Source organism: Dendropsophus ebraccatus, chromosome 14 (genome assembly GCF_027789765.1).
Source record: "Dendropsophus ebraccatus isolate aDenEbr1 chromosome 14, aDenEbr1.pat, whole genome shotgun sequence".
NCBI classification, from domain to species: Eukaryota; Metazoa; Chordata; class Amphibia; order Anura; family Hylidae; genus Dendropsophus; species Dendropsophus ebraccatus.
Genome location: NC_091467.1, coordinates 53,915,386 through 53,942,416, shown reverse-complemented (window position 1 = coordinate 53,942,416; position 27,031 = coordinate 53,915,386). Strand labels below are relative to the sequence as shown.

The 27,031-nt window shown below is 49.9% G+C and overlaps 15 non-coding genes and 3 pseudogenes across 15 annotated transcripts; all 18 read right to left on the bottom strand.

Annotated features, from left to right (window-relative positions):
* Positions 1–920: 920 nt before the first annotated feature.
* Positions 921–1,111, bottom strand: LOC138773247 (U2 spliceosomal RNA). The gene has a single exon (XR_011359956.1). It is a non-coding gene; the product is annotated as a U2 spliceosomal RNA (small nuclear RNA).
* Positions 1,112–2,042: 931 nt separating this feature from the next.
* LOC138773246 (U2 spliceosomal RNA) lies at positions 2,043–2,233 on the bottom strand. The gene has a single exon (XR_011359955.1). It is a non-coding gene; the product is annotated as a U2 spliceosomal RNA (small nuclear RNA).
* Positions 2,234–3,172: 939 nt separating this feature from the next.
* On the bottom strand, positions 3,173–3,397 carry LOC138773594 (U2 spliceosomal RNA; annotated as a pseudogene).
* Positions 3,398–5,134: 1,737 nt separating this feature from the next.
* Positions 5,135–5,325, bottom strand: LOC138773245 (U2 spliceosomal RNA). The gene has a single exon (XR_011359954.1). It is a non-coding gene; the product is annotated as a U2 spliceosomal RNA (small nuclear RNA).
* A 927-nt stretch (positions 5,326–6,252) lies between these two features.
* On the bottom strand, positions 6,253–6,443 carry LOC138773244 (U2 spliceosomal RNA). Its single transcript, XR_011359953.1, has one exon. It is a non-coding gene; the product is annotated as a U2 spliceosomal RNA (small nuclear RNA).
* A 935-nt stretch (positions 6,444–7,378) lies between these two features.
* On the bottom strand, positions 7,379–7,569 carry LOC138773243 (U2 spliceosomal RNA). The gene has a single exon (XR_011359952.1). It is a non-coding gene; the product is annotated as a U2 spliceosomal RNA (small nuclear RNA).
* Positions 7,570–8,512: 943 nt separating this feature from the next.
* Positions 8,513–8,703, bottom strand: LOC138773242 (U2 spliceosomal RNA). The gene has a single exon (XR_011359951.1). It is a non-coding gene; the product is annotated as a U2 spliceosomal RNA (small nuclear RNA).
* A 939-nt stretch (positions 8,704–9,642) lies between these two features.
* Positions 9,643–9,833, bottom strand: LOC138773241 (U2 spliceosomal RNA). The gene has a single exon (XR_011359950.1). It is a non-coding gene; the product is annotated as a U2 spliceosomal RNA (small nuclear RNA).
* Positions 9,834–10,776: 943 nt separating this feature from the next.
* LOC138773240 (U2 spliceosomal RNA) lies at positions 10,777–10,967 on the bottom strand. The gene has a single exon (XR_011359949.1). It is a non-coding gene; the product is annotated as a U2 spliceosomal RNA (small nuclear RNA).
* A 939-nt stretch (positions 10,968–11,906) lies between these two features.
* LOC138773238 (U2 spliceosomal RNA) lies at positions 11,907–12,097 on the bottom strand. The gene has a single exon (XR_011359947.1). It is a non-coding gene; the product is annotated as a U2 spliceosomal RNA (small nuclear RNA).
* Positions 12,098–13,036: 939 nt separating this feature from the next.
* LOC138773492 (U2 spliceosomal RNA) lies at positions 13,037–13,226 on the bottom strand. The gene has a single exon (XR_011360144.1). It is a non-coding gene; the product is annotated as a U2 spliceosomal RNA (small nuclear RNA).
* A 2,388-nt stretch (positions 13,227–15,614) lies between these two features.
* Positions 15,615–15,805, bottom strand: LOC138773237 (U2 spliceosomal RNA). Its single transcript, XR_011359946.1, has one exon. It is a non-coding gene; the product is annotated as a U2 spliceosomal RNA (small nuclear RNA).
* Positions 15,806–16,740: 935 nt separating this feature from the next.
* LOC138773236 (U2 spliceosomal RNA) lies at positions 16,741–16,931 on the bottom strand. The gene has a single exon (XR_011359945.1). It is a non-coding gene; the product is annotated as a U2 spliceosomal RNA (small nuclear RNA).
* A 939-nt stretch (positions 16,932–17,870) lies between these two features.
* On the bottom strand, positions 17,871–18,061 carry LOC138773235 (U2 spliceosomal RNA). Its single transcript, XR_011359944.1, has one exon. It is a non-coding gene; the product is annotated as a U2 spliceosomal RNA (small nuclear RNA).
* Positions 18,062–18,996: 935 nt separating this feature from the next.
* LOC138773477 (U2 spliceosomal RNA) lies at positions 18,997–19,183 on the bottom strand. The gene has a single exon (XR_011360135.1). It is a non-coding gene; the product is annotated as a U2 spliceosomal RNA (small nuclear RNA).
* Positions 19,184–20,572: 1,389 nt separating this feature from the next.
* LOC138773153 (U2 spliceosomal RNA) lies at positions 20,573–20,656 on the bottom strand (annotated as a pseudogene).
* A 927-nt stretch (positions 20,657–21,583) lies between these two features.
* Positions 21,584–21,774, bottom strand: LOC138773234 (U2 spliceosomal RNA). Its single transcript, XR_011359943.1, has one exon. It is a non-coding gene; the product is annotated as a U2 spliceosomal RNA (small nuclear RNA).
* A 935-nt stretch (positions 21,775–22,709) lies between these two features.
* On the bottom strand, positions 22,710–22,880 carry LOC138773434 (U2 spliceosomal RNA; annotated as a pseudogene).
* Positions 22,881–27,031: the final 4,151 nt, after the last annotated feature.

The following is a 27,031-nucleotide window of genomic DNA, read 5'->3' as shown; positions in this document are numbered from 1 at the left end:
CTTCTCGGACACCACGTCCTTCTTGTTAAGGCGAAGCCAGACATACATACATACCCTATTATGCGCTCCACCCTCTCAGATGGCGGACCGGACGTGCTTTCACACTGCATCTCCTATTGCCTAGCACTGCCTCTGTCTTCCTTTCTGCTCTCAAATCTGAATAGCTCCACCCCCCAATCACACTGCGTCTGCTTCCACCTGATGGATGGCAGACATACACGTCTCTGTCTCTGTCTCCGTCTCTGTCTGGCATACATGACATGCAGCTAGCTCTTTGGCTGGCTGTCTCTGTAGCTGGCTGGCTGTCTCTGTGGCTGGCTGCCTAGCTGGCTAGCTTATTATTAGTACCTACCTACCTACCTACCTACCTACCTACCTATCTATCTATCTATCTATCTATCTATCTATCTATCTATCTATCTTATCTAATGTATCTAATCTATCTATCAAAGAACATGGAGGGTGAATTCTCCCAGCTGGAGCCGTAGGCAGGCAGCATCAGCAGGATACATCGGCCATCGGCCACCAGGAAATACAAAGGAAACGGTTTAATAAACGGCACCTACCTTTCCACCTACCTGCTCGGTCGCTTGACCGGCTGCAACTGAGCTGCTTGTTGTGCTGGCAGCTGTGTATAGCAGCAAAGCCTTGATGACATCACGTCCCGCGATGACATCACCAGCACTGGCCCGGCAGCCAAGTTGTAAACAAGTCTGGCAGTTGGTTGCCATGGCAACAGAGGCCAGCAAGTCTTGGACAAACAAACTTTTCGTAGCCACACTCGGGGGCTAATTTTTCGGGGTCGGTCCACCTGCGCACAACACACTCGAGGGAGGGATGTTTCTTGCAACACAGTAGTTTCAGGTGCAGCCGGCTTGTTTCCTTCTTCATTCTTTTGCTCTGTTTTTTGCAAACTCATTAGGGGGTGCACTGAACCTGGAGGCACTGCAATACCAGGTCAATGCCTGGAGAGGACAGAGCAAGCTCTTTTTCCATCTCCCTGTTCTAAAAATCCATTTAATATATGGTCCCCAGATAGGGGACGTATCAGATATTAAACTGATAAGAACAGATACTACACTTGATCTTAGCCAAAAGGCCGAGAAGCGATGGCCACAACGGTTTCCCGAAAACTCCCCTTCTCGGACACCACGTCCTTCTTGTTAAGGCGAAGCCAGACATACATACATACCCTATTATGCGCTCCACCCTCTCAGATGGCGGACCGGACGTGCTTTCACACTGCATCTCCTATTGCCTAGCACTGCCTCTGTCTTCCTTTCTGCTCTCAAATCTGAATAGCTCCACCCCCCAATCACACTGCGTCTGCTTCCACCTGATGGATGGCAGACATACACGTCTCTGTCTCTGTCTCCGTCTCTGTCTGGCATACATGACATGCAGCTAGCTCTTTGGCTGGCTGTCTCTGTAGCTGGCTGGCTGTCTCTGTGGCTGGCTGCCTAGCTGGCTAGCTTATTATTAGTACCTACCTACCTACCTACCTACCTATCTATCTATCTATCTATCTATCTATCTATCTATCTTATCTAATGTATCTAATCTATCTATCAAAGAACATGGAGGGTGAATTCTCCCAGCTGGAGCCGTAGGCAGGCAGCATCAGCAGGATACATCGGCCATCGGCCACCAGGAAATACAAAGGAAACGGTTTAATAAACGGCACCTACCTTTCCACCTACCTGCTCGGTCGCTTGACCGGCTGCAACTGAGCTGCTTGTTGTGCTGGCAGCTGTGTATAGCAGCAAAGCCTTGATGACATCACGTCCCGCGATGACATCACCAGCACTGGCCCGGCAGCCAAGTTGTAAACAAGTCTGGCAGTTGGTTGCCATGGCAACAGAGGCCAGCAAGTCTTGGACAAACAAACTTTTCGTAGCCACACTCGGGGGCTAATTTTTCGGGGTCGGTCCACCTGCGCACAACACACTCGAGGGAGGGATGTTTCTTGCAACACAGTAGTTTCAGGTGCAGCCGGCTTGTTTCCTTCTTCATTCTTTTGCTCTGTTTTTTGCAAACTCATTAGGGGGTGCACTGAACCTGGAGGCACTGCAATACCAGGTCAATGCCTGGAGAGGACAGAGCAAGCTCTTTTTCCATCTCCCTGTTCTAAAAATCCATTTAATATATGGTCCCCAGATAGGGGACGTATCAGATATTAAACTGATAAGAACAGATACTACACTTGATCTTAGCCAAAAGGCCGAGAAGCGATGGCCACAACGGTTTCCCGAAAACTCCCCTTCTCGGACACCACGTCCTTCTTGTTAAGGCGAAGCCAGACATACATACATACCCTATTATGCGCTCCACCCTCTCAGATGGCGGACCGGACGTGCTTTCACACTGCATCTCCTATTGCCTAGCACTGCCTCTGTCTTCCTTTCTGCTCTCAAATCTGAATAGCTCCACCCCCCAATCACACTGCGTCTGCTTCCACCTGATGGATGGCAGACATACACGTCTCTGTCTCTGTCTCCGTCTCTGTCTGGCATACATGACATGCAGCTAGCTCTTTGGCTGGCTGTCTCTGTAGCTGGCTGGCTGTCTCTGTGGCTGGCTGCCTAGCTGGCTAGCTTATTATTAGTACCTACCTACCTACCTACCTACCTACCTACCTATCTATCTATCTATCTATCTATCTATCTATCTATCTTATCTAATGTATCTAATCTATCTATCAAAGAACATGGAGGGTGAATTCTCCCAGCTGGAGCCGTAGGCAGGCAGCATCAGCAGGATACATCGGCCATCGGCCACCAGGAAATACAAAGGAAACGGTTTAATAAACGGCACCTACCTTTCCACCTACCTGCTCGGTCGCTTGACCGGCTGCAACTGAGCTGCTTGTTGTGCTGGCAGCTGTGTATAGCAGCAAAGCCTTGATGACATCACGTCCCGCGATGACATCACCAGCACTGGCCCGGCAGCCAAGTTGTAAACAAGTCTGGCAGTTGGTTGCCATGGCAACAGAGGCCAGCAAGTCTTGGACAAACAAACTTTTCGTAGCCACACTCGGGGGCTAATTTTTCGGGGTCGGTCCACCTGCGCACAACACACTCGAGGGAGGGATGTTTCTTGCAACACAGTAGTTTCAGGTGCAGCCGGCTTGTTTCCTTCTTCATTCTTTTGCTCTGTTTTTTGCAAACTCATTAGGGGGTGCACTGAACCTGGAGGCACTGCAATACCAGGTCAATGCCTGGAGAGGACAGAGCAAGCTCTTTTTCCATCTCCCTGTTCTAAAAATCCATTTAATATATGGTCCCCAGATAGGGGACGTATCAGATATTAAACTGATAAGAACAGATTTTTTTTTTTTTTTTTTTTTTTTTCTGAGAGTCCGAGGAGCGTGCTCTCACCCAAGTGCACAAAAAGGTGCAGACGTGCCACACAAAAAAGTGCAACAAGGATGCGGTCTATCGCAAGCCCACTCTAAAAAGAGATGGGCCCCCAACCAACCACATTCCCTCCCCTTCCGGGCCAGAAGGCACCTGCAAAGGTTCGGGACAAATATCCTCTCACTGCCGAAGCAGAGAGAGGACCAATGCCGCTCATAGCAACCACCCCAGCGTTAGCTAAGGCGTTCGCCAATGAGCAGCCGTACCAAACGGTTTGGCTATCTCCCGAAGGAGACCCAGGGGTGCAGGGAGGCAAGGAACCTGATGGCCACACATGCCTCCCCTAGACCTCTAGGGGGACACCCAGAAGGGCGACCGCAACCTAGAAAATCCTTGTGACAAAACACACGTGAAAAGTGAACACACAGTGACAAAAATTAAATTAAATAAATAAAGATGTGTGCTGTGTGATACAGCCCGGACATCCGGCCGGATCTATAAAAATTACCCATAGCTCTCAACAGCCGGAGACCGGAAAGCTAAAGGTGAGTGTGCTCAAGGGGTGATAGTGAAGTACCGTGCTAAGTGCTTTCACTCAGTGGGATCCCATCTCCAGTGAGTTACGGCACCCTGGGGTCACCACTCCCAGGGCACTTCTGGCACCTCGGCTCTCAGCCCCCTCGAGCCCCTGGCACAGATCCGGAGGGTCATGGCATCTTGCACCGGCTGACTTGCCGCGCCAGCCACCTGCTCAACCCTTATTCCCTCCGTGTGTTTCCCTGCTCTCTCACGAGCGGTACTACACTTGATCTTAGCCAAAAGGCCGAGAAGCGATGGCCACAACGGTTTCCCGAAAACTCCCCTTCTCGGACACCACGTCCTTCTTGTTAAGGCGAAGCCAGACATACATACATACCCTATTATGCGCTCCACCCTCTCAGATGGCGGACCGGACGTGCTTTCACACTGCATCTCCTATTGCCTAGCACTGCCTCTGTCTTCCTTTCTGCTCTCAAATCTGAATAGCTCCACCCCCCAATCACACTGCGTCTGCTTCCACCTGATGGATGGCAGACATACACGTCTCTGTCTCTGTCTCCGTCTCTGTCTGGCATACATGACATGCAGCTAGCTCTTTGGCTGGCTGTCTCTGTAGCTGGCTGGCTGTCTCTGTGGCTGGCTGCCTAGCTGGCTAGCTTATTATTAGTACCTACCTACCTACCTACCTACCTACCTATCTATCTATCTATCTATCTATCTATCTATCTATCTATCTATCTTATCTAATGTATCTAATCTATCTATCAAAGAACATGGAGGGTGAATTCTCCCAGCTGGAGCCGTAGGCAGGCAGCATCAGCAGGATACATCGGCCATCGGCCACCAGGAAATACAAAGGAAACGGTTTAATAAACGGCACCTACCTTTCCACCTACCTGCTCGGTCGCTTGACCGGCTGCAACTGAGCTGCTTGTTGTGCTGGCAGCTGTGTATAGCAGCAAAGCCTTGATGACATCACGTCCCGCGATGACATCACCAGCACTGGCCCGGCAGCCAAGTTGTAAACAAGTCTGGCAGTTGGTTGCCATGGCAACAGAGGCCAGCAAGTCTTGGACAAACAAACTTTTCGTAGCCACACTCGGGGGCTAATTTTTCGGGGTCGGTCCACCTGCGCACAACACACTCGAGGGAGGGATGTTTCTTGCAACACAGTAGTTTCAGGTGCAGCCGGCTTGTTTCCTTCTTCATTCTTTTGCTCTGTTTTTTGCAAACTCATTAGGGGGTGCACTGAACCTGGAGGCACTGCAATACCAGGTCAATGCCTGGAGAGGACAGAGCAAGCTCTTTTTCCATCTCCCTGTTCTAAAAATCCATTTAATATATGGTCCCCAGATAGGGGACGTATCAGATATTAAACTGATAAGAACAGATACTACACTTGATCTTAGCCAAAAGGCCGAGAAGCGATGGCCACAACGGTTTCCCGAAAACTCCCCTTCTCGGACACCACGTCCTTCTTGTTAAGGCGAAGCCAGACATACATACATACCCTATTATGCGCTCCACCCTCTCAGATGGCGGACCGGACGTGCTTTCACACTGCATCTCCTATTGCCTAGCACTGCCTCTGTCTTCCTTTCTGCTCTCAAATCTGAATAGCTCCACCCCCCAATCACACTGCGTCTGCTTCCACCTGATGGATGGCAGACATACACGTCTCTGTCTCTGTCTCCGTCTCTGTCTGGCATACATGACATGCAGCTAGCTCTTTGGCTGGCTGTCTCTGTAGCTGGCTGGCTGTCTCTGTGGCTGGCTGCCTAGCTGGCTAGCTTATTATTAGTACCTACCTACCTACCTACCTACCTATCTATCTATCTATCTATCTATCTATCTATCTTATCTAATGTATCTAATCTATCTATCAAAGAACATGGAGGGTGAATTCTCCCAGCTGGAGCCGTAGGCAGGCAGCATCAGCAGGATACATCGGCCATCGGCCACCAGGAAATACAAAGGAAACGGTTTAATAAACGGCACCTACCTTTCCACCTACCTGCTCGGTCGCTTGACCGGCTGCAACTGAGCTGCTTGTTGTGCTGGCAGCTGTGTATAGCAGCAAAGCCTTGATGACATCACGTCCCGCGATGACATCACCAGCACTGGCCCGGCAGCCAAGTTGTAAACAAGTCTGGCAGTTGGTTGCCATGGCAACAGAGGCCAGCAAGTCTTGGACAAACAAACTTTTCGTAGCCACACTCGGGGGCTAATTTTTCGGGGTCGGTCCACCTGCGCACAACACACTCGAGGGAGGGATGTTTCTTGCAACACAGTAGTTTCAGGTGCAGCCGGCTTGTTTCCTTCTTCATTCTTTTGCTCTGTTTTTTGCAAACTCATTAGGGGGTGCACTGAACCTGGAGGCACTGCAATACCAGGTCAATGCCTGGAGAGGACAGAGCAAGCTCTTTTTCCATCTCCCTGTTCTAAAAATCCATTTAATATATGGTCCCCAGATAGGGGACGTATCAGATATTAAACTGATAAGAACAGATACTACACTTGATCTTAGCCAAAAGGCCGAGAAGCGATGGCCACAACGGTTTCCCGAAAACTCCCCTTCTCGGACACCACGTCCTTCTTGTTAAGGCGAAGCCAGACATACATACATACCCTATTATGCGCTCCACCCTCTCAGATGGCGGACCGGACGTGCTTTCACACTGCATCTCCTATTGCCTAGCACTGCCTCTGTCTTCCTTTCTGCTCTCAAATCTGAATAGCTCCACCCCCCAATCACACTGCGTCTGCTTCCACCTGATGGATGGCAGACATACACGTCTCTGTCTCTGTCTCCGTCTCTGTCTGGCATACATGACATGCAGCTAGCTCTTTGGCTGGCTGTCTCTGTAGCTGGCTGGCTGTCTCTGTGGCTGGCTGCCTAGCTGGCTAGCTTATTATTAGTACCTACCTACCTACCTACCTACCTACCTATCTATCTATCTATCTATCTATCTATCTATCTATCTTATCTAATGTATCTAATCTATCTATCAAAGAACATGGAGGGTGAATTCTCCCAGCTGGAGCCGTAGGCAGGCAGCATCAGCAGGATACATCGGCCATCGGCCACCAGGAAATACAAAGGAAACGGTTTAATAAACGGCACCTACCTTTCCACCTACCTGCTCGGTCGCTTGACCGGCTGCAACTGAGCTGCTTGTTGTGCTGGCAGCTGTGTATAGCAGCAAAGCCTTGATGACATCACGTCCCGCGATGACATCACCAGCACTGGCCCGGCAGCCAAGTTGTAAACAAGTCTGGCAGTTGGTTGCCATGGCAACAGAGGCCAGCAAGTCTTGGACAAACAAACTTTTCGTAGCCACACTCGGGGGCTAATTTTTCGGGGTCGGTCCACCTGCGCACAACACACTCGAGGGAGGGATGTTTCTTGCAACACAGTAGTTTCAGGTGCAGCCGGCTTGTTTCCTTCTTCATTCTTTTGCTCTGTTTTTTGCAAACTCATTAGGGGGTGCACTGAACCTGGAGGCACTGCAATACCAGGTCAATGCCTGGAGAGGACAGAGCAAGCTCTTTTTCCATCTCCCTGTTCTAAAAATCCATTTAATATATGGTCCCCAGATAGGGGACGTATCAGATATTAAACTGATAAGAACAGATACTACACTTGATCTTAGCCAAAAGGCCGAGAAGCGATGGCCACAACGGTTTCCCGAAAACTCCCCTTCTCGGACACCACGTCCTTCTTGTTAAGGCGAAGCCAGACATACATACATACCCTATTATGCGCTCCACCCTCTCAGATGGCGGACCGGACGTGCTTTCACACTGCATCTCCTATTGCCTAGCACTGCCTCTGTCTTCCTTTCTGCTCTCAAATCTGAATAGCTCCACCCCCCAATCACACTGCGTCTGCTTCCACCTGATGGATGGCAGACATACACGTCTCTGTCTCTGTCTCCGTCTCTGTCTGGCATACATGACATGCAGCTAGCTCTTTGGCTGGCTGTCTCTGTAGCTGGCTGGCTGTCTCTGTGGCTGGCTGCCTAGCTGGCTAGCTTATTATTAGTACCTACCTACCTACCTACCTACCTACCTATCTATCTATCTATCTATCTATCTATCTATCTATCTATCTATCTTATCTAATGTATCTAATCTATCTATCAAAGAACATGGAGGGTGAATTCTCCCAGCTGGAGCCGTAGGCAGGCAGCATCAGCAGGATACATCGGCCATCGGCCACCAGGAAATACAAAGGAAACGGTTTAATAAACGGCACCTACCTTTCCACCTACCTGCTCGGTCGCTTGACCGGCTGCAACTGAGCTGCTTGTTGTGCTGGCAGCTGTGTATAGCAGCAAAGCCTTGATGACATCACGTCCCGCGATGACATCACCAGCACTGGCCCGGCAGCCAAGTTGTAAACAAGTCTGGCAGTTGGTTGCCATGGCAACAGAGGCCAGCAAGTCTTGGACAAACAAACTTTTCGTAGCCACACTCGGGGGCTAATTTTTCGGGGTCGGTCCACCTGCGCACAACACACTCGAGGGAGGGATGTTTCTTGCAACACAGTAGTTTCAGGTGCAGCCGGCTTGTTTCCTTCTTCATTCTTTTGCTCTGTTTTTTGCAAACTCATTAGGGGGTGCACTGAACCTGGAGGCACTGCAATACCAGGTCAATGCCTGGAGAGGACAGAGCAAGCTCTTTTTCCATCTCCCTGTTCTAAAAATCCATTTAATATATGGTCCCCAGATAGGGGACGTATCAGATATTAAACTGATAAGAACAGATACTACACTTGATCTTAGCCAAAAGGCCGAGAAGCGATGGCCACAACGGTTTCCCGAAAACTCCCCTTCTCGGACACCACGTCCTTCTTGTTAAGGCGAAGCCAGACATACATACATACCCTATTATGCGCTCCACCCTCTCAGATGGCGGACCGGACGTGCTTTCACACTGCATCTCCTATTGCCTAGCACTGCCTCTGTCTTCCTTTCTGCTCTCAAATCTGAATAGCTCCACCCCCCAATCACACTGCGTCTGCTTCCACCTGATGGATGGCAGACATACACGTCTCTGTCTCTGTCTCCGTCTCTGTCTGGCATACATGACATGCAGCTAGCTCTTTGGCTGGCTGTCTCTGTAGCTGGCTGGCTGTCTCTGTGGCTGGCTGCCTAGCTGGCTAGCTTATTATTAGTACCTACCTACCTACCTACCTACCTACCTATCTATCTATCTATCTATCTATCTATCTATCTATCTATCTTATCTAATGTATCTAATCTATCTATCAAAGAACATGGAGGGTGAATTCTCCCAGCTGGAGCCGTAGGCAGGCAGCATCAGCAGGATACATCGGCCATCGGCCACCAGGAAATACAAAGGAAACGGTTTAATAAACGGCACCTACCTTTCCACCTACCTGCTCGGTCGCTTGACCGGCTGCAACTGAGCTGCTTGTTGTGCTGGCAGCTGTGTATAGCAGCAAAGCCTTGATGACATCACGTCCCGCGATGACATCACCAGCACTGGCCCGGCAGCCAAGTTGTAAACAAGTCTGGCAGTTGGTTGCCATGGCAACAGAGGCCAGCAAGTCTTGGACAAACAAACTTTTCGTAGCCACACTCGGGGGCTAATTTTTCGGGGTCGGTCCACCTGCGCACAACACACTCGAGGGAGGGATGTTTCTTGCAACACAGTAGTTTCAGGTGCAGCCGGCTTGTTTCCTTCTTCATTCTTTTGCTCTGTTTTTTGCAAACTCATTAGGGGGTGCACTGAACCTGGAGGCACTGCAATACCAGGTCAATGCCTGGAGAGGACAGAGCAAGCTCTTTTTCCATCTCCCTGTTCTAAAAATCCATTTAATATATGGTCCCCAGATAGGGGACGTATCAGATATTAAACTGATAAGAACAGATACTACACTTGATCTTAGCCAAAAGGCCGAGAAGCGATGGCCACAACGGTTTCCCGAAAACTCCCCTTCTCGGACACCACGTCCTTCTTGTTAAGGCGAAGCCAGACATACATACATACCCTATTATGCGCTCCACCCTCTCAGATGGCGGACCGGACGTGCTTTCACACTGCATCTCCTATTGCCTAGCACTGCCTCTGTCTTCCTTTCTGCTCTCAAATCTGAATAGCTCCACCCCCCAATCACACTGCGTCTGCTTCCACCTGATGGATGGCAGACATACACGTCTCTGTCTCTGTCTCCGTCTCTGTCTGGCATACATGACATGCAGCTAGCTCTTTGGCTGGCTGTCTCTGTAGCTGGCTGGCTGTCTCTGTGGCTGGCTGCCTAGCTGGCTAGCTTATTATTAGTACCTACCTACCTACCTACCTACCTACCTATCTATCTATCTATCTATCTATCTATCTATCTATCTATCTATCTTATCTAATGTATCTAATCTATCTATCAAAGAACATGGAGGGTGAATTCTCCCAGCTGGAGCCGTAGGCAGGCAGCATCAGCAGGATACATCGGCCATCGGCCACCAGGAAATACAAAGGAAACGGTTTAATAAACGGCACCTACCTTTCCACCTACCTGCTCGGTCGCTTGACCGGCTGCAACTGAGCTGCTTGTTGTGCTGGCAGCTGTGTATAGCAGCAAAGCCTTGATGACATCACGTCCCGCGATGACATCACCAGCACTGGCCCGGCAGCCAAGTTGTAAACAAGTCTGGCAGTTGGTTGCCATGGCAACAGAGGCCAGCAAGTCTTGGACAAACAAACTTTTCGTAGCCACACTCGGGGGCTAATTTTTCGGGGTCGGTCCACCTGCGCACAACACACTCGAGGGAGGGATGTTTCTTGCAACACAGTAGTTTCAGGTGCAGCCGGCTTGTTTCCTTCTTCATTCTTTTGCTCTGTTTTTTGCAAACTCATTAGGGGGTGCACTGAACCTGGAGGCACTGCAATACCAGGTCAATGCCTGGAGAGGACAGAGCAAGCTCTTTTTCCATCTCCCTGTTCTAAAAATCCATTTAATATATGGTCCCCAGATAGGGGACGTATCAGATATTAAACTGATAAGAACAGATACTACACTTGATCTTAGCCAAAAGGCCGAGAAGCGATGGCCACAACGGTTTCCCGAAAACTCCCCTTCTCGGACACCACGTCCTTCTTGTTAAGGCGAAGCCAGACATACATACATACCCTATTATGCGCTCCACCCTCTCAGATGGCGGACCGGACGTGCTTTCACACTGCATCTCCTATTGCCTAGCACTGCCTCTGTCTTCCTTTCTGCTCTCAAATCTGAATAGCTCCACCCCCCAATCACACTGCGTCTGCTTCCACCTGATGGATGGCAGACATACACGTCTCTGTCTCTGTCTCCGTCTCTGTCTGGCATACATGACATGCAGCTAGCTCTTTGGCTGGCTGTCTCTGTAGCTGGCTGGCTGTCTCTGTGGCTGGCTGCCTAGCTGGCTAGCTTATTATTAGTACCTACCTACCTACCTACCTACCTACCTACCTATCTATCTATCTATCTATCTATCTATCTATCTATCTTATCTAATGTATCTAATCTATCTATCAAAGAACATGGAGGGTGAATTCTCCCAGCTGGAGCCGTAGGCAGGCAGCATCAGCAGGATACATCGGCCATCGGCCACCAGGAAATACAAAGGAAACGGTTTAATAAACGGCACCTACCTTTCCACCTACCTGCTCGGTCGCTTGACCGGCTGCAACTGAGCTGCTTGTTGTGCTGGCAGCTGTGTATAGCAGCAAAGCCTTGATGACATCACGTCCCGCGATGACATCACCAGCACTGGCCCGGCAGCCAAGTTGTAAACAAGTCTGGCAGTTGGTTGCCATGGCAACAGAGGCCAGCAAGTCTTGGACAAACAAACTTTTCGTAGCCACACTCGGGGGCTAATTTTTCGGGGTCGGTCCACCTGCGCACAACACACTCGAGGGAGGGATGTTTCTTGCAACACAGTAGTTTCAGGTGCAGCCGGCTTGTTTCCTTCTTCATTCTTTTGCTCTGTTTTTTGCAAACTCATTAGGGGGTGCACTGAACCTGGAGGCACTGCAATACCAGGTCAATGCCTGGAGAGGACAGAGCAAGCTCTTTTTCCATCTCCCTGTTCTAAAAATCCATTTAATATATGGTCCCCAGATAGGGGACGTATCAGATATTAAACTGATAAGAACAGATACTACACTTGATCTTAGCCAAAAGGCCGAGAAGCGATGGCCACAACGGTTTCCCGAAAACTCCCCTTCTCGGACACCACGTCCTTCTTGTTAAGGCGAAGCCAGACATACATACATACCCTATTATGCGCTCCACCCTCTCAGATGGCGGACCGGACGTGCTTTCACACTGCATCTCCTATTGCCTAGCACTGCCTCTGTCTTCCTTTCTGCTCTCAAATCTGAATAGCTCCACCCCCCAATCACACTGCGTCTGCTTCCACCTGATGGATGGCAGACATACACGTCTCTGTCTCTGTCTCCGTCTCTGTCTGGCATACATGACATGCAGCTAGCTCTTTGGCTGGCTGTCTCTGTAGCTGGCTGGCTGTCTCTGTGGCTGGCTGCCTAGCTGGCTAGCTTATTATTAGTACCTACCTACCTACCTACCTACCTACCTATCTATCTATCTATCTATCTATCTATCTATCTATCTATCTTATCTAATGTATCTAATCTATCTATCAAAGAACATGGAGGGTGAATTCTCCCAGCTGGAGCCGTAGGCAGGCAGCATCAGCAGGATACATCGGCCATCGGCCACCAGGAAATACAAAGGAAACGGTTTAATAAACGGCACCTACCTTTCCACCTACCTGCTCGGTCGCTTGACCGGCTGCAACTGAGCTGCTTGTTGTGCTGGCAGCTGTGTATAGCAGCAAAGCCTTGATGACATCACGTCCCGCGATGACATCACCAGCACTGGCCCGGCAGCCAAGTTGTAAACAAGTCTGGCAGTTGGTTGCCATGGCAACAGAGGCCAGCAAGTCTTGGACAAACAAACTTTTCGTAGCCACACTCGGGGGCTAATTTTTCGGGGTCGGTCCACCTGCGCACAACACACTCGAGGGAGGGATGTTTCTTGCAACACAGTAGTTTCAGGTGCAGCCGGCTTGTTTCCTTCTTCATTCTTTTGCTCTGTTTTTTGCAAACTCATTAGGGGGTGCACTGAACCTGGAGGCACTGCAATACCAGGTCAATGCCTGGAGAGGACAGAGCAAGCTCTTTTTCCATCTCCCTGTTCTAAAAATCCATTTAATATATGGTCCCCAGATAGGGGACGTATCAGATATTAAACTGATAAGAACAGATTTTTTTTTTTTTTTATTTTATTCAAAAACAAGTTATTTTACAAATAAAAGAATTTTAACTAATCAAATAAACATAACACAAATCAAGGTCTCATACCGCCTTTGAAAGCAAAAAAACACAATAAACGAATCATAACAAAGGATATTGAACTTGATGCTTCTAGTCTTCTAATAATACCTGGGGGGACTTTATAAGTTTCACAAAACCTTTTAGTATGATTTTCTACATGTGTCCTGACTGCCTCACTTAAATGGTTACAATAAGACTCTCTTTCTAGAGCTTCTACCTGAACCCAAAACTCTTTTGACACACATTCATAGTCTTTTCTTTCCTCCTCTGAAAAAGGTCTTTCAGACCATGACTTTTTATCTTTCCTCTCTCCCTCCCTGGGAGCCCTCTTAACTGAAGGACCCGGGCTGCCCTCCCGCCCTGGGACCACCTCCTTCGGGACAATCTCCTCCCTACTTACTTTCCCAGGTGCAGGCTCATCTTTTTCTTTTTCCCTATTTCTTTTCCTTTTCTTAGGACAAGAAACATATAAGTGGTCAACACTACCACATAAATGACATGCTTTAGGCTGTTTACATGTATCAGGCAAATGTCCCTCCTTTTGGCACTTCCCACACCAAAGAACTTCACAATTTTCTTTGACATGTCCATATTTCTTGCACTTTCTGCAAAAGTCCTCCATGCCTGCATAAAACAGGTCCCCGTTGATCCGACCAATCTTGAACCGACCCGGTGGGACACACAGACTCCCGTCTCCCAGGACTTTAAATTTCACGAGAAACTTCCACTTCATAGTCCATAGTCCATATTGATTTAGAACTTTCCCTTTTGGGGTAACATCTTCGCAAAATCTTGACAGAAAATCCGATATCTCCTCTTCTTCGATATACGGACTGTACATTCTCACAGTCACTATGCGTTCTCTCCTCGGGAAATGAGAAATAACGTCAATTCCATTAAGCAATACATTTTCCCTCACACATTCCAGCTTACCCATAAGAAAGCTGCAATCCTCCTCCGAGTTCAGCACTAGGTCGTAAACACCTCGTCTGGGAAACTCCAAAATAGCCAAGATCTGGTTCTTCTTAACTCCAAACAACTTGATAAGAAGTTCCTCCACGATAAAGGCCAGTCCCTTCTCTTTTTTCCCAGCATCGTGCAGGATAAACCGGACACCATTCCGTATACGGGCATAAGATGGCACTTCTCCGGTGGATGATCCATCCTGGTTTGTAGCCTCCATAGCTCTAGGTCCAAACCAACGACTCCTGAACAGGAAAAAGGACACGCAAGAACACCTCACCTGCTAACCGCAGATAGGTGAGATCGCTTCCCGTTGCCTGGGGACTAAGCCGCCTGCCAATAGCAGCATGGAGGTAAACCTCCAAGGCCGACAGGTCGGGTACCCCAGGCACCTTCTGACCAGATCTCCTGTAGAAACTACACTTGATCTTAGCCAAAAGGCCGAGAAGCGATGGCCACAACGGTTTCCCGAAAACTCCCCTTCTCGGACACCACGTCCTTCTTGTTAAGGCGAAGCCAGACATACATACATACCCTATTATGCGCTCCACCCTCTCAGATGGCGGACCGGACGTGCTTTCACACTGCATCTCCTATTGCCTAGCACTGCCTCTGTCTTCCTTTCTGCTCTCAAATCTGAATAGCTCCACCCCCCAATCACACTGCGTCTGCTTCCACCTGATGGATGGCAGACATACACGTCTCTGTCTCTGTCTCCGTCTCTGTCTGGCATACATGACATGCAGCTAGCTCTTTGGCTGGCTGTCTCTGTAGCTGGCTGGCTGTCTCTGTGGCTGGCTGCCTAGCTGGCTAGCTTATTATTAGTACCTACCTACCTACCTACCTACCTACCTACCTATCTATCTATCTATCTATCTATCTATCTATCTATCTTATCTAATGTATCTAATCTATCTATCAAAGAACATGGAGGGTGAATTCTCCCAGCTGGAGCCGTAGGCAGGCAGCATCAGCAGGATACATCGGCCATCGGCCACCAGGAAATACAAAGGAAACGGTTTAATAAACGGCACCTACCTTTCCACCTACCTGCTCGGTCGCTTGACCGGCTGCAACTGAGCTGCTTGTTGTGCTGGCAGCTGTGTATAGCAGCAAAGCCTTGATGACATCACGTCCCGCGATGACATCACCAGCACTGGCCCGGCAGCCAAGTTGTAAACAAGTCTGGCAGTTGGTTGCCATGGCAACAGAGGCCAGCAAGTCTTGGACAAACAAACTTTTCGTAGCCACACTCGGGGGCTAATTTTTCGGGGTCGGTCCACCTGCGCACAACACACTCGAGGGAGGGATGTTTCTTGCAACACAGTAGTTTCAGGTGCAGCCGGCTTGTTTCCTTCTTCATTCTTTTGCTCTGTTTTTTGCAAACTCATTAGGGGGTGCACTGAACCTGGAGGCACTGCAATACCAGGTCAATGCCTGGAGAGGACAGAGCAAGCTCTTTTTCCATCTCCCTGTTCTAAAAATCCATTTAATATATGGTCCCCAGATAGGGGACGTATCAGATATTAAACTGATAAGAACAGATACTACACTTGATCTTAGCCAAAAGGCCGAGAAGCGATGGCCACAACGGTTTCCCGAAAACTCCCCTTCTCGGACACCACGTCCTTCTTGTTAAGGCGAAGCCAGACATACATACATACCCTATTATGCGCTCCACCCTCTCAGATGGCGGACCGGACGTGCTTTCACACTGCATCTCCTATTGCCTAGCACTGCCTCTGTCTTCCTTTCTGCTCTCAAATCTGAATAGCTCCACCCCCCAATCACACTGCGTCTGCTTCCACCTGATGGATGGCAGACATACACGTCTCTGTCTCTGTCTCCGTCTCTGTCTGGCATACATGACATGCAGCTAGCTCTTTGGCTGGCTGTCTCTGTAGCTGGCTGGCTGTCTCTGTGGCTGGCTGCCTAGCTGGCTAGCTTATTATTAGTACCTACCTACCTACCTACCTACCTACCTACCTATCTATCTATCTATCTATCTATCTATCTATCTTATCTAATGTATCTAATCTATCTATCAAAGAACATGGAGGGTGAATTCTCCCAGCTGGAGCCGTAGGCAGGCAGCATCAGCAGGATACATCGGCCATCGGCCACCAGGAAATACAAAGGAAACGGTTTAATAAACGGCACCTACCTTTCCACCTACCTGCTCGGTCGCTTGACCGGCTGCAACTGAGCTGCTTGTTGTGCTGGCAGCTGTGTATAGCAGCAAAGCCTTGATGACATCACGTCCCGCGATGACATCACCAGCACTGGCCCGGCAGCCAAGTTGTAAACAAGTCTGGCAGTTGGTTGCCATGGCAACAGAGGCCAGCAAGTCTTGGACAAACAAACTTTTCGTAGCCACACTCGGGGGCTAATTTTTCGGGGTCGGTCCACCTGCGCACAACACACTCGAGGGAGGGATGTTTCTTGCAACACAGTAGTTTCAGGTGCAGCCGGCTTGTTTCCTTCTTCATTCTTTTGCTCTGTTTTTTGCAAACTCATTAGGGGGTGCACTGAACCTGGAGGCACTGCAATACCAGGTCAATGCCTGGAGAGGACAGAGCAAGCTCTTTTTCCATCTCCCTGTTCTAAAAATCCATTTAATATATGGTCCCCAGATAGGGGACGTATCAGATATTAAACTGATAAGAACAGATACTACACTTGATCTTAGCCAAAAGGCCGAGAAGCGATGGCCACAACGGTTTCCCGAAAACTCCCCTTCTCGGACACCACGTCCTTCTTGTTAAGGCGAAGCCAGACATACATACATACCCTATTATGCGCTCCACCCTCTCAGATGGCGGACCGGACGTGCTTTCACACTGCATCTCCTATTGCCTAGCACTGCCTCTGTCTTCCTTTCTGCTCTCAAATCTGAATAGCTCCACCCCCCAATCACACTGCGTCTGCTTCCACCTGATGGATGGCAGACATACACGTCTCTGTCTCTGTCTCCGTCTCTGTCTGGCATACATGACATGCAGCTAGCTCTTTGGCTGGCTGTCTCTGTAGCTGGCTGGCTGTCTCTGTGGCTGGCTGCCTAGCTGGCTAGCTTATTATTAGTACCTACCTACCTACCTACCTACCTACCTACCTATCTATCTATCTATCTATCTATCTATCTATCTATCTTATCTAATGTATCTAATCTATCTATCAAAGAACATGGAGGGTGAATTCTCCCAGCTGGAGCCGTAGGCAGGCAGCATCAGCAGGATACATCGGCCATCGGCCACCAGGAAATACAAAGGAAACGGTTTAATAAACGGCACCTACCTTTCCACCTACCTGCTCGGTCGCTTGACCGGCTGCAACTGAGCTGCTTGTTGTGCTGGCAGCTGTGTATAGCAGCAAAGCCTTGATGACATCACGTCCCGCGATGACATCACCAGCACTGGCCCGGCAGCCAAGTTGTAAACAAGTCTGGCAGTTGGTTGCCATGGCAACAGAGGCCAGCAAGTCTTGGACAAACAAACTTTTCGTAGCCACACTCGGGGGCTAATTTTTCGGGGTCGGTCCACCTGCGCACAACACACTCGAGGGAGGGATGTTTCTTGCAACACAGTAGTTTCAGGTGCAGCCGGCTTGTTTCCTTCTTCATTCTTTTGCTCTGTTTTTTGCAAACTCATTAGGGGGTGCACTGAACCTGGAGGCACTGCAATACCAGGTCAATGCCTGGAGAGGACAGAGCAAGCTCTTTTTCCATCTCCCTGTTCTAAAAATCCATTTAATATATGGTCCCCAGATAGGGGACGTATCAGATATTAAACTGATAAGAACAGATACTACACTTGATCTTAGCCAAAAGGCCGAGAAGCGATGGCCACAACGGTTTCCCGAAAACTCCCCTTCTCGGACACCACGTCCTTCTTGTTAAGGCGAAGCCAGACATACATACATACCCTATTATGCGCTCCACCCTCTCAGATGGCGGACCGGACGTGCTTTCACACTGCATCTCCTATTGCCTAGCACTGCCTCTGTCTTCCTTTCTGCTCTCAAATCTGAATAGCTCCACCCCCCAATCACACTGCGTCTGCTTCCACCTGATGGATGGCAGACATACACGTCTCTGTCTCTGTCTCCGTCTCTGTCTGGCATACATGACATGCAGCTAGCTCTTTGGCTGGCTGTCTCTGTAGCTGGCTGGCTGTCTCTGTGGCTGGCTGCCTAGCTGGCTAGCTTATTATTAGTACCTACCTACCTACCTACCTACCTACCTATCTATCTATCTATCTATCTATCTATCTATCTATCTTATCTAATGTATCTAATCTATCTATCAAAGAACATGGAGGGTGAATTCTCCCAGCTGGAGCCGTAGGCAGGCAGCATCAGCAGGATACATCGGCCATCGGCCACCAGGAAATACAAAGGAAACGGTTTAATAAACGGCACCTACCTTTCCACCTACCTGCTCGGTCGCTTGACCGGCTGCAACTGAGCTGCTTGTTGTGCTGGCAGCTGTGTATAGCAGCAAAGCCTTGATGACATCACGTCCCGCGATGACATCACCAGCACTGGCCCGGCAGCCAAGTTGTAAACAAGTCTGGCAGTTGGTTGCCATGGCAACAGAGGCCAGCAAGTCTTGGACAAACAAACTTTTCGTAGCCACACTCGGGGGCTAATTTTTCGGGGTCGGTCCACCTGCGCACAACACACTCGAGGGAGGGATGTTTCTTGCAACACAGTAGTTTCAGGTGCAGCCGGCTTGTTTCCTTCTTCATTCTTTTGCTCTGTTTTTTGCAAACTCATTAGGGGGTGCACTGAACCTGGAGGCACTGCAATACCAGGTCAATGCCTGGAGAGGACAGAGCAAGCTCTTTTTCCATCTCCCTGTTCTAAAAATCCATTTAATATATGGTCCCCAGATAGGGGACGTATCAGATATTAAACTGATAAGAACAGATTTTTTTTTTAAGTTGACTATCCCATAAAGGGATAACAACACTTTTATTTAAAACAAAATTCTTATATTTACAGACAAACAAAAAATAAAATTATTAATCCAATTTTAACATAACAAAGACAATCAAAAACCAAATTAAACCTTAACTTTTCATACCTCCTTGGTATGCAAAATATGACAATATACGTATCATGGTAACAGACTTTGATCCAGATTCTTCGAAACGCTTAATCACTTCTAAAGGTACTTTATAGCTTTCAAAAAACCTGCTCCCATAATTTTCTAAATGAAATGCCACCTTTTTATGTAAACAGGAAAGAAAGAGATCTCTCTCCAACCTCTCTATCTCCTCCCAAATAGTTTTTGACACTGTTACGTAATCTTTTCTCTCTTCTTCTGACAGGGGTCTTACTACTTTCTTTTTTTCTACAGTCCTTGGACCTCTCTTGACAGAGAGGTCAGGCTTTTCCCTCGACTGGGGAACATCCTCGCTTTCACTTACCCCCTCAGACTCTTCTTTTTCTTTTTCCCTACTCCTTTTCTTTTTCATAGGGCAAAAGGCATATAAGTGTTCAACACTACCACATAAATGACATTTTTTCAATTGATCACACGTATTGGGCAAGTGTCCTTCTCTTTGACACCTCCCACACCATAATGCTTCACAATTGTCCTTTAAATGTCCATATTTTTTACATTTCCTGCAGAAATCCTCCATGCCGGCGTAAAACAAGTCACCGTTGACACGACCAATCTTAAAGCGTCCTGGTGGGACACACAGACTCCCATCTTCCAGTTCTTTAAATTTGACGCAGAATTTCCACTTCATCGTCCAAAGACCATATTGGTTCAAGATTTTCCCTTTTGCGATGATGTCTTCACAAAAACTTGACAGAAACGCAGATATCTCCTCCTCTGAGACATACGGGCTATACATCCGGACAGTCACTATACGTGTCCTCCTCGGGAAATGAGAGATCACATCAGTTCCATTAAACAATGCATTCCCTTTCCCCCATTCCAGCTTACCCATCAGCAAGCTGTAATCCTCCTCGGAGCTCATCACTAGGTCGTAGTAGCCTCTCTTAGGGAACTCCAATATCGCCAGGATCTGGTCCTTCTGAATTCCAAGAAGCTTGAACAGTATTTCCTCCACGACAAAAGCAAGTCCCATGGCTCTTTTCTCAGGGTCTCTCAAAATAAACCGGACACCATTCCTTATCCGAGCATAAGACGGCACTTCTTCAGTGGACGATCCATCCTGGTTAGTCGACTCCATAATAAATCTAATAATAGAAGCAAAGTCCGTGCAAGAACTCCAAAACACCTCACCTGCAAAACCGCAGATAGGTGATGATCGCCTCTCGTTGCCCGGGGACTAATCCGCCTGCCAATAGCAGCATGGAGCCACTTCTCCAAGGCCAACAGGTCGGGTACCCCGGGCACCTTTCAACCAGATCTCCTGTAGATACTACACTTGATCTTAGCCAAAAGGCCGAGAAGCGATGGCCACAACGGTTTCCCGAAAACTCCCCTTCTCGGACACCACGTCCTTCTTGTTAAGGCGAAGCCAGACATACATACATACCCTATTATGCGCTCCACCCTCTCAGATGGCGGACCGGACGTGCTTTCACACTGCATCTCCTATTGCCTAGCACTGCCTCTGTCTTCCTTTCTGCTCTCAAATCTGAATAGCTCCACCCCCCAATCACACTGCGTCTGCTTCCACCTGATGGATGGCAGACATACACGTCTCTGTCTCTGTCTCCGTCTCTGTCTGGCATACATGACATGCAGCTAGCTCTTTGGCTGGCTGTCTCTGTAGCTGGCTGGCTGTCTCTGTGGCTGGCTGCCTAGCTGGCTAGCTTATTATTAGTACCTACCTACCTACCTACCTACCTACCTATCTATCTATCTATCTATCTATCTATCTTATCTAATGTATCTAATCTATCTATCAAAGAACATGGAGGGTGAATTCTCCCAGCTGGAGCCGTAGGCAGGCAGCATCAGCAGGATACATCGGCCATCGGCCACCAGGAAATACAAAGGAAACGGTTTAATAAACGGCACCTACCTTTCCACCTACCTGCTCGGTCGCTTGACCGGCTGCAACTGAGCTGCTTGTTGTGCTGGCAGCTGTGTATAGCAGCAAAGCCTTGATGACATCACGTCCCGCGATGACATCACCAGCACTGGCCCGGCAGCCAAGTTGTAAACAAGTCTGGCAGTTGGTTGCCATGGCAACAGAGGCCAGCAAGTCTTGGACAAACAAACTTTTCGTAGCCACACTCGGGGGCTAATTTTTCGGGGTCGGTCCACCTGCGCACAACACACTCGAGGGAGGGATGTTTCTTGCAACACAGTAGTTTCAGGTGCAGCCGGCTTGTTTCCTTCTTCATTCTTTTGCTCTGTTTTTTGCAAACTCATTAGGGGGTGCACTGAACCTGGAGGCACTGCAATACCAGGTCAATGCCTGGAGAGGACAGAGCAAGCTCTTTTTCCATCTCCCTGTTCTAAAAATCCATTTAATATATGGTCCCCAGATAGGGGACGTATCAGATATTAAACTGATAAGAACAGATACTACACTTGATCTTAGCCAAAAGGCCGAGAAGCGATGGCCACAACGGTTTCCCGAAAACTCCCCTTCTCGGACACCACGTCCTTCTTGTTAAGGCGAAGCCAGACATACATACATACCCTATTATGCGCTCCACCCTCTCAGATGGCGGACCGGACGTGCTTTCACACTGCATCTCCTATTGCCTAGCACTGCCTCTGTCTTCCTTTCTGCTCTCAAATCTGAATAGCTCCACCCCCCAATCACACTGCGTCTGCTTCCACCTGATGGATGGCAGACATACACGTCTCTGTCTCTGTCTCCGTCTCTGTCTGGCATACATGACATGCAGCTAGCTCTTTGGCTGGCTGTCTCTGTAGCTGGCTGGCTGTCTCTGTGGCTGGCTGCCTAGCTGGCTAGCTTATTATTAGTACCTACCTACCTACCTACCTACCTACCTATCTATCTATCTATCTATCTATCTATCTATCTATCTTATCTAATGTATCTAATCTATCTATCAAAGAACATGGAGGGTGAATTCTCCCAGCTGGAGCCGTAGGCAGGCAGCATCAGCAGGATACATCGGCCATCGGCCACCAGGAAATACAAAGGAAACGGTTTAATAAACGGCACCTACCTTTCCACCTACCTGCTCGGTCGCTTGACCGGCTGCAACTGAGCTGCTTGTTGTGCTGGCAGCTGTGTATAGCAGCAAAGCCTTGATGACATCACGTCCCGCGATGACATCACCAGCACTGGCCCGGCAGCCAAGTTGTAAACAAGTCTGGCAGTTGGTTGCCATGGCAACAGAGGCCAGCAAGTCTTGGACAAACAAACTTTTCGTAGCCACACTCGGGGGCTAATTTTTCGGGGTCGGTCCACCTGCGCACAACACACTCGAGGGAGGGATGTTTCTTGCAACACAGTAGTTTCAGGTGCAGCCGGCTTGTTTCCTTCTTCATTCTTTTGCTCTGTTTTTTGCAAACTCATTAGGGGGTGCACTGAACCTGGAGGCACTGCAATACCAGGTCAATGCCTGGAGAGGACAGAGCAAGCTCTTTTTCCATCTCCCTGTTCTAAAAATCCATTTAATATATGGTCCCCAGATAGGGGACGTATCAGATATTAAACTGATAAGAACAGATTTTTTGATTGAAAATATCTTTATTACAATCAGTCGTCGTCAGGCATACATAAACTGTGACGCAGCACAGTTCAATAAATAAGACACTACATACTCAGCACCATGGTACAACATACAGCACAGGCTCCCTACGCTATACATCATACCACCCGCTACACTAGCATTCCCGCATACCTTAACAATCCTAAAACAACAAACAATAAAGCAATACAGACAAGCGATGGGGTAAGGGGGGTGGGAAAGAGGGGGGTAGGGAGGGGAAATCACAGGCCCGAAGCTTTATTGAAAGACAACACAACACAAGGGGAGAGGGGGGAAGGAGAGGGGTATCAATCCTCTTCTTCCTGGTCCGATCTGTCCATGATGGAATAGTCTCTGAGCAGGCTGTGGACCAGCCTGCGGCAGTCCAGAAAGGACATCCTCTCCTTCTTCAGAATGAGGCGGTTCCTGGAAAGCCATATAGCGTCCTTAAAACAGTTCATAAGGCGCCAGGCCTCCCGGGTTGCCTCATCGCCGAAATTCCCAGGGAACAGGCCGTACAGCACCGCGCAGTGCGTTAGCCTGTTCCTGGGCACACAGTCACTGAGTTCAAGTTCCAGGGCGTCCAACAGGCCCTGAGCAAACGGACACTGCCAAAAGAGGTGCGAAGATGTTTCCTCCACGAAGGGGCACCGGGGGCAGTACCGCGTTTTGCACAGGTTGCGGGCATGCATGAATGACCTCAAAGGCAGTCCCCCCTGAATGGCCATCCAAGACAAGTCCTTGTGCCCGTTGGTCAGCTTCGCCGAAGCCACATTTGTCCATACAGTCTCTGCGGTGGCCGCAGTGAGCCCTGGAACGAGCTCCATAGAGTCCTGTGCTCTGATGAGCTTGTGGACAGTTTTTGGCTTCCACAAGTCGGGCTTGAGTCCCTCCAGTTGGTGTTCCCTCACAAACTTGACGACGCCCCCGTAGAACCAGGGAGTGTGCCAGTTGTAAGGGATGGAGCTGTCCCACTTGTCCCAGCTCAGACCCCTCCAGAGGGGGAGGAGGAACAGGCGAGACATGGACCTGCCCGCAGAGCCATTTTTCTGTTGCAGAGTCCTCCGCACACAGTCACATACGAAGGCTGCCCGCAGCAAGGTAGGGATATCCGGAACACCTTTTCCGCCCTTGCGGGGTTCCTTGTACATCACGGAGCGCTTCACTCTGTCCATTTTGGAGCCCCAGATGAAACAAAACACGGTCCTGGTGATGGCCCTGCAGACGGTGACATGGGGGGGCCAGGCCTGTGCGGTGTACTGGAGCACAGGCAGAACTTCGTTCCTCAGGACCAATGCTTTGCCCTCAATGGTGAGGTGTCTGAGGCTCCACAGCCCGATCTTCGTATTGACCTTAGCCAATCGCTCTTCCCAGGACTTGAGGGCCGCGCCTTCCTTTCCGAACCAGACTCCAAGGATCTTGATGAAGTCCGGTTTGATGGTAAACGGGAAGGGGGCGGAGGAAGCCAGGTGCCACTCCCCGAAGAGCATAGCCTCCGACTTCCCGCAGTTGACCTTTGCCCCTGAAGCCTTTCCGAACTTCTCGCAGGTCTGGACGAGTGCGGTCACCGAACGCTGGTCAGCGCAGAAGACGGTCACGTCGTCCATGTACAGCGAGCACTTGACCTCGTGTCGATCGGGTCCGGGTACGGTGATCCCTCTGATCTCTCCGTTCTGCCGTATAGCCTCCGCGAAGGATTCTATAACACAAACAAAAAGGAGAGGTGAGAGAGGGCAGCCTTGTCTGACCCCAGAAAGAACCGGAAAGGGGTCAGTCTTCCAGCCGTTCACCAGTACCCTGCTGAAAATATCAAAATACATCACGTTAACAAAACGACAAAACATATCACCAAGTCCTAACCTACGCAGTGCCCTGCCCATGAACTCGTGAGAGACCCGGTCGAAAGCCTTCTCCTGATCAAGGCTGACCAGGGCCGCGTGTGCACGGCGGCTTTGGATGTAATGGACCGTGTCCCTCACTAGGGCGAGGCTGTCTGCGATCCTGCGGCCGGGAATGCCACAGGTCTGGTCCAGATGGACGACCTGACCGATGACCTTCTTCAGCCGGTTGGCCAGCACCTTGGCGAGGATCTTGTAGTCCACGTTCAAGAGAGAGATGGGACGCCAATTTTTCAAGTCACATCTCTCCCCCTTCCGCTTATACAGGATCGTGATCGTACCCTCCCTCAACGACGGAGGCATTCTGCCCTCCACCACCATCTCCTCGTACAGCTCCAACAGGTCCGGGCAAATGAGATCCCCCAGCTGGGAGACCATCACTGCCCGGGGTCCTGCCAGGCCTAAAGGATTTAGCGGCAGAGAGCAGCTCCCCCACCGTCAAGGGGGCGTCCATGGCCGACGCACCTGCGGGATCAACAACGTTAGTGATACCTGACAGGAACTCGTCGGCCACTTCGGGGTCGGTGGTCTTCGGGGCGTAGAGGCTGCGGTAGAAGCTGGTGACAACCCCCATCACGTCCTCTTTGCCCTTCCGCAAGCTTCCGGTCTCATCCCGCAGCTCAGTCAGGGGCGTGTGGCCGGCGTAGAGTTTCCTGAAAAAGAACGAGTTACATTTCTCACCCTTCTCCAGGTTCTCCACCTTGGAACGGAAGACGATTCGCTTGGATTCCTCCTCAAAGTGCCTTTGCAAGCTCTTTTTGGTCTCCTCCAGCTCCTCCTTCACGTCCCAGCCGCACCGGAGAAGGTCTTGCAGTGACCGCAGCTCGCGCTGCAGCCTCCTGAAGTCCCTCTTTCTTCCGCACGCCTGTTGACGACTCTTGGCCTGAAAGAAACTGCGAAATTGAACCTTAACAAATTCCCACCAATCACTAACACGCTCAAACATACATTTATCGTTGCGCCATACGATGTAGGCCTCTCTAAGCTCCTCCAGAACCTCCTCCTGAGCCAGCAGAGCACAATTCAGCTTCCAAGAGCCTGGGCCAGATGGGAAACCATGGCCCAGAACCCCTTGAAACAGAATGGCCCTGTGGTCAGAGAAGAAGCAGGGAACCATAGAGTGCCTAGTCTGCCTGACTGCTCGAGAGGCAAACACAAAGTCAATCCGAGAACGGAGCGAGCCATCGGGGCGGCTCCATGTATAATTAACAGAGCCGTTCCCGATGGACCCAACAACGTCCTGCAAGGATGCTTCAGTCACCATCTCGATGAGCAGTTTGGATGTGACATCCAACTTGACAGATGTCCCAGAACTGCGTCCGTCCGCTTCAATGGGGCAGTTGAAGTCCCCACCCAACACTACAGCCCTGGAGGTCGCGAGCTGGGCCCGCAGGGCCTGGAATAGTTCCAGACGCGCACCCTTCTCAGGAGAGGCATACACATTGATGAGCCTTACGGGCTCCCCCGCCCAAGAGCCGTCTGCAATTAGCAATCTGCCACAGACAAGCTCCTGAACAGAATCAAGTGTAAAGTTGCCTCCCCTGATCAGGATGGCGACCCCTGCGGACTTACAGTCGCCCCCGCCGGACCAGTAGGAGGGACCGTGGGACCACTGCCTGGCCAGATGGTTGTAGGACCTAGAAGAGGACAGAGCACATTCCTGCAACATATACACATCGCACAACTGGGCATTTAAAAACGAAAGAACTGTCTGGAATCTAGACCTATCTCTCATACTCCGCACATTTAAGCTAAAGATGGAAAGATTAGCCATGGGGAGAAAAGAAAAGGGTTAGTCACAGACTCATACGATACCACTCCGGTCGGGCGGATCCTCTTCTTCGGGGCCCGCCGGCCCGACCCATTCCCGTATGCACTCCTCCAGCGCCTCTTTCAGGTGTGCATTCTCTGGGACGTCCTCGAAGTCGAAAGCCTCCGGTTCGTCGACCAGATTCTCCACCACCTGATCCATGTCGCTTTCCTCCGGGAGGTCATCTTCGCAGACCTCGATGATCTTTTTCTTGGAGGTCTCAGCCGACGGGCTGTCCCTCACTTTCCTCTTCCTGTCGGGAACCACTGTGGGGACAAGAGGGGGAAAATCCTCCAAGGAGAGAACCACAGCAGCGGGAGGAAAGGTTAGTGCTGCTGGGTTGGGGGAGTGGGGTGGGAGGGTGGGGGTAGGGGCGGGGGACAGGGGCCCCACTGAGGCAATGGGATAGGGGAGGGATTCCTCAGTGGGGGTGGGCGGGG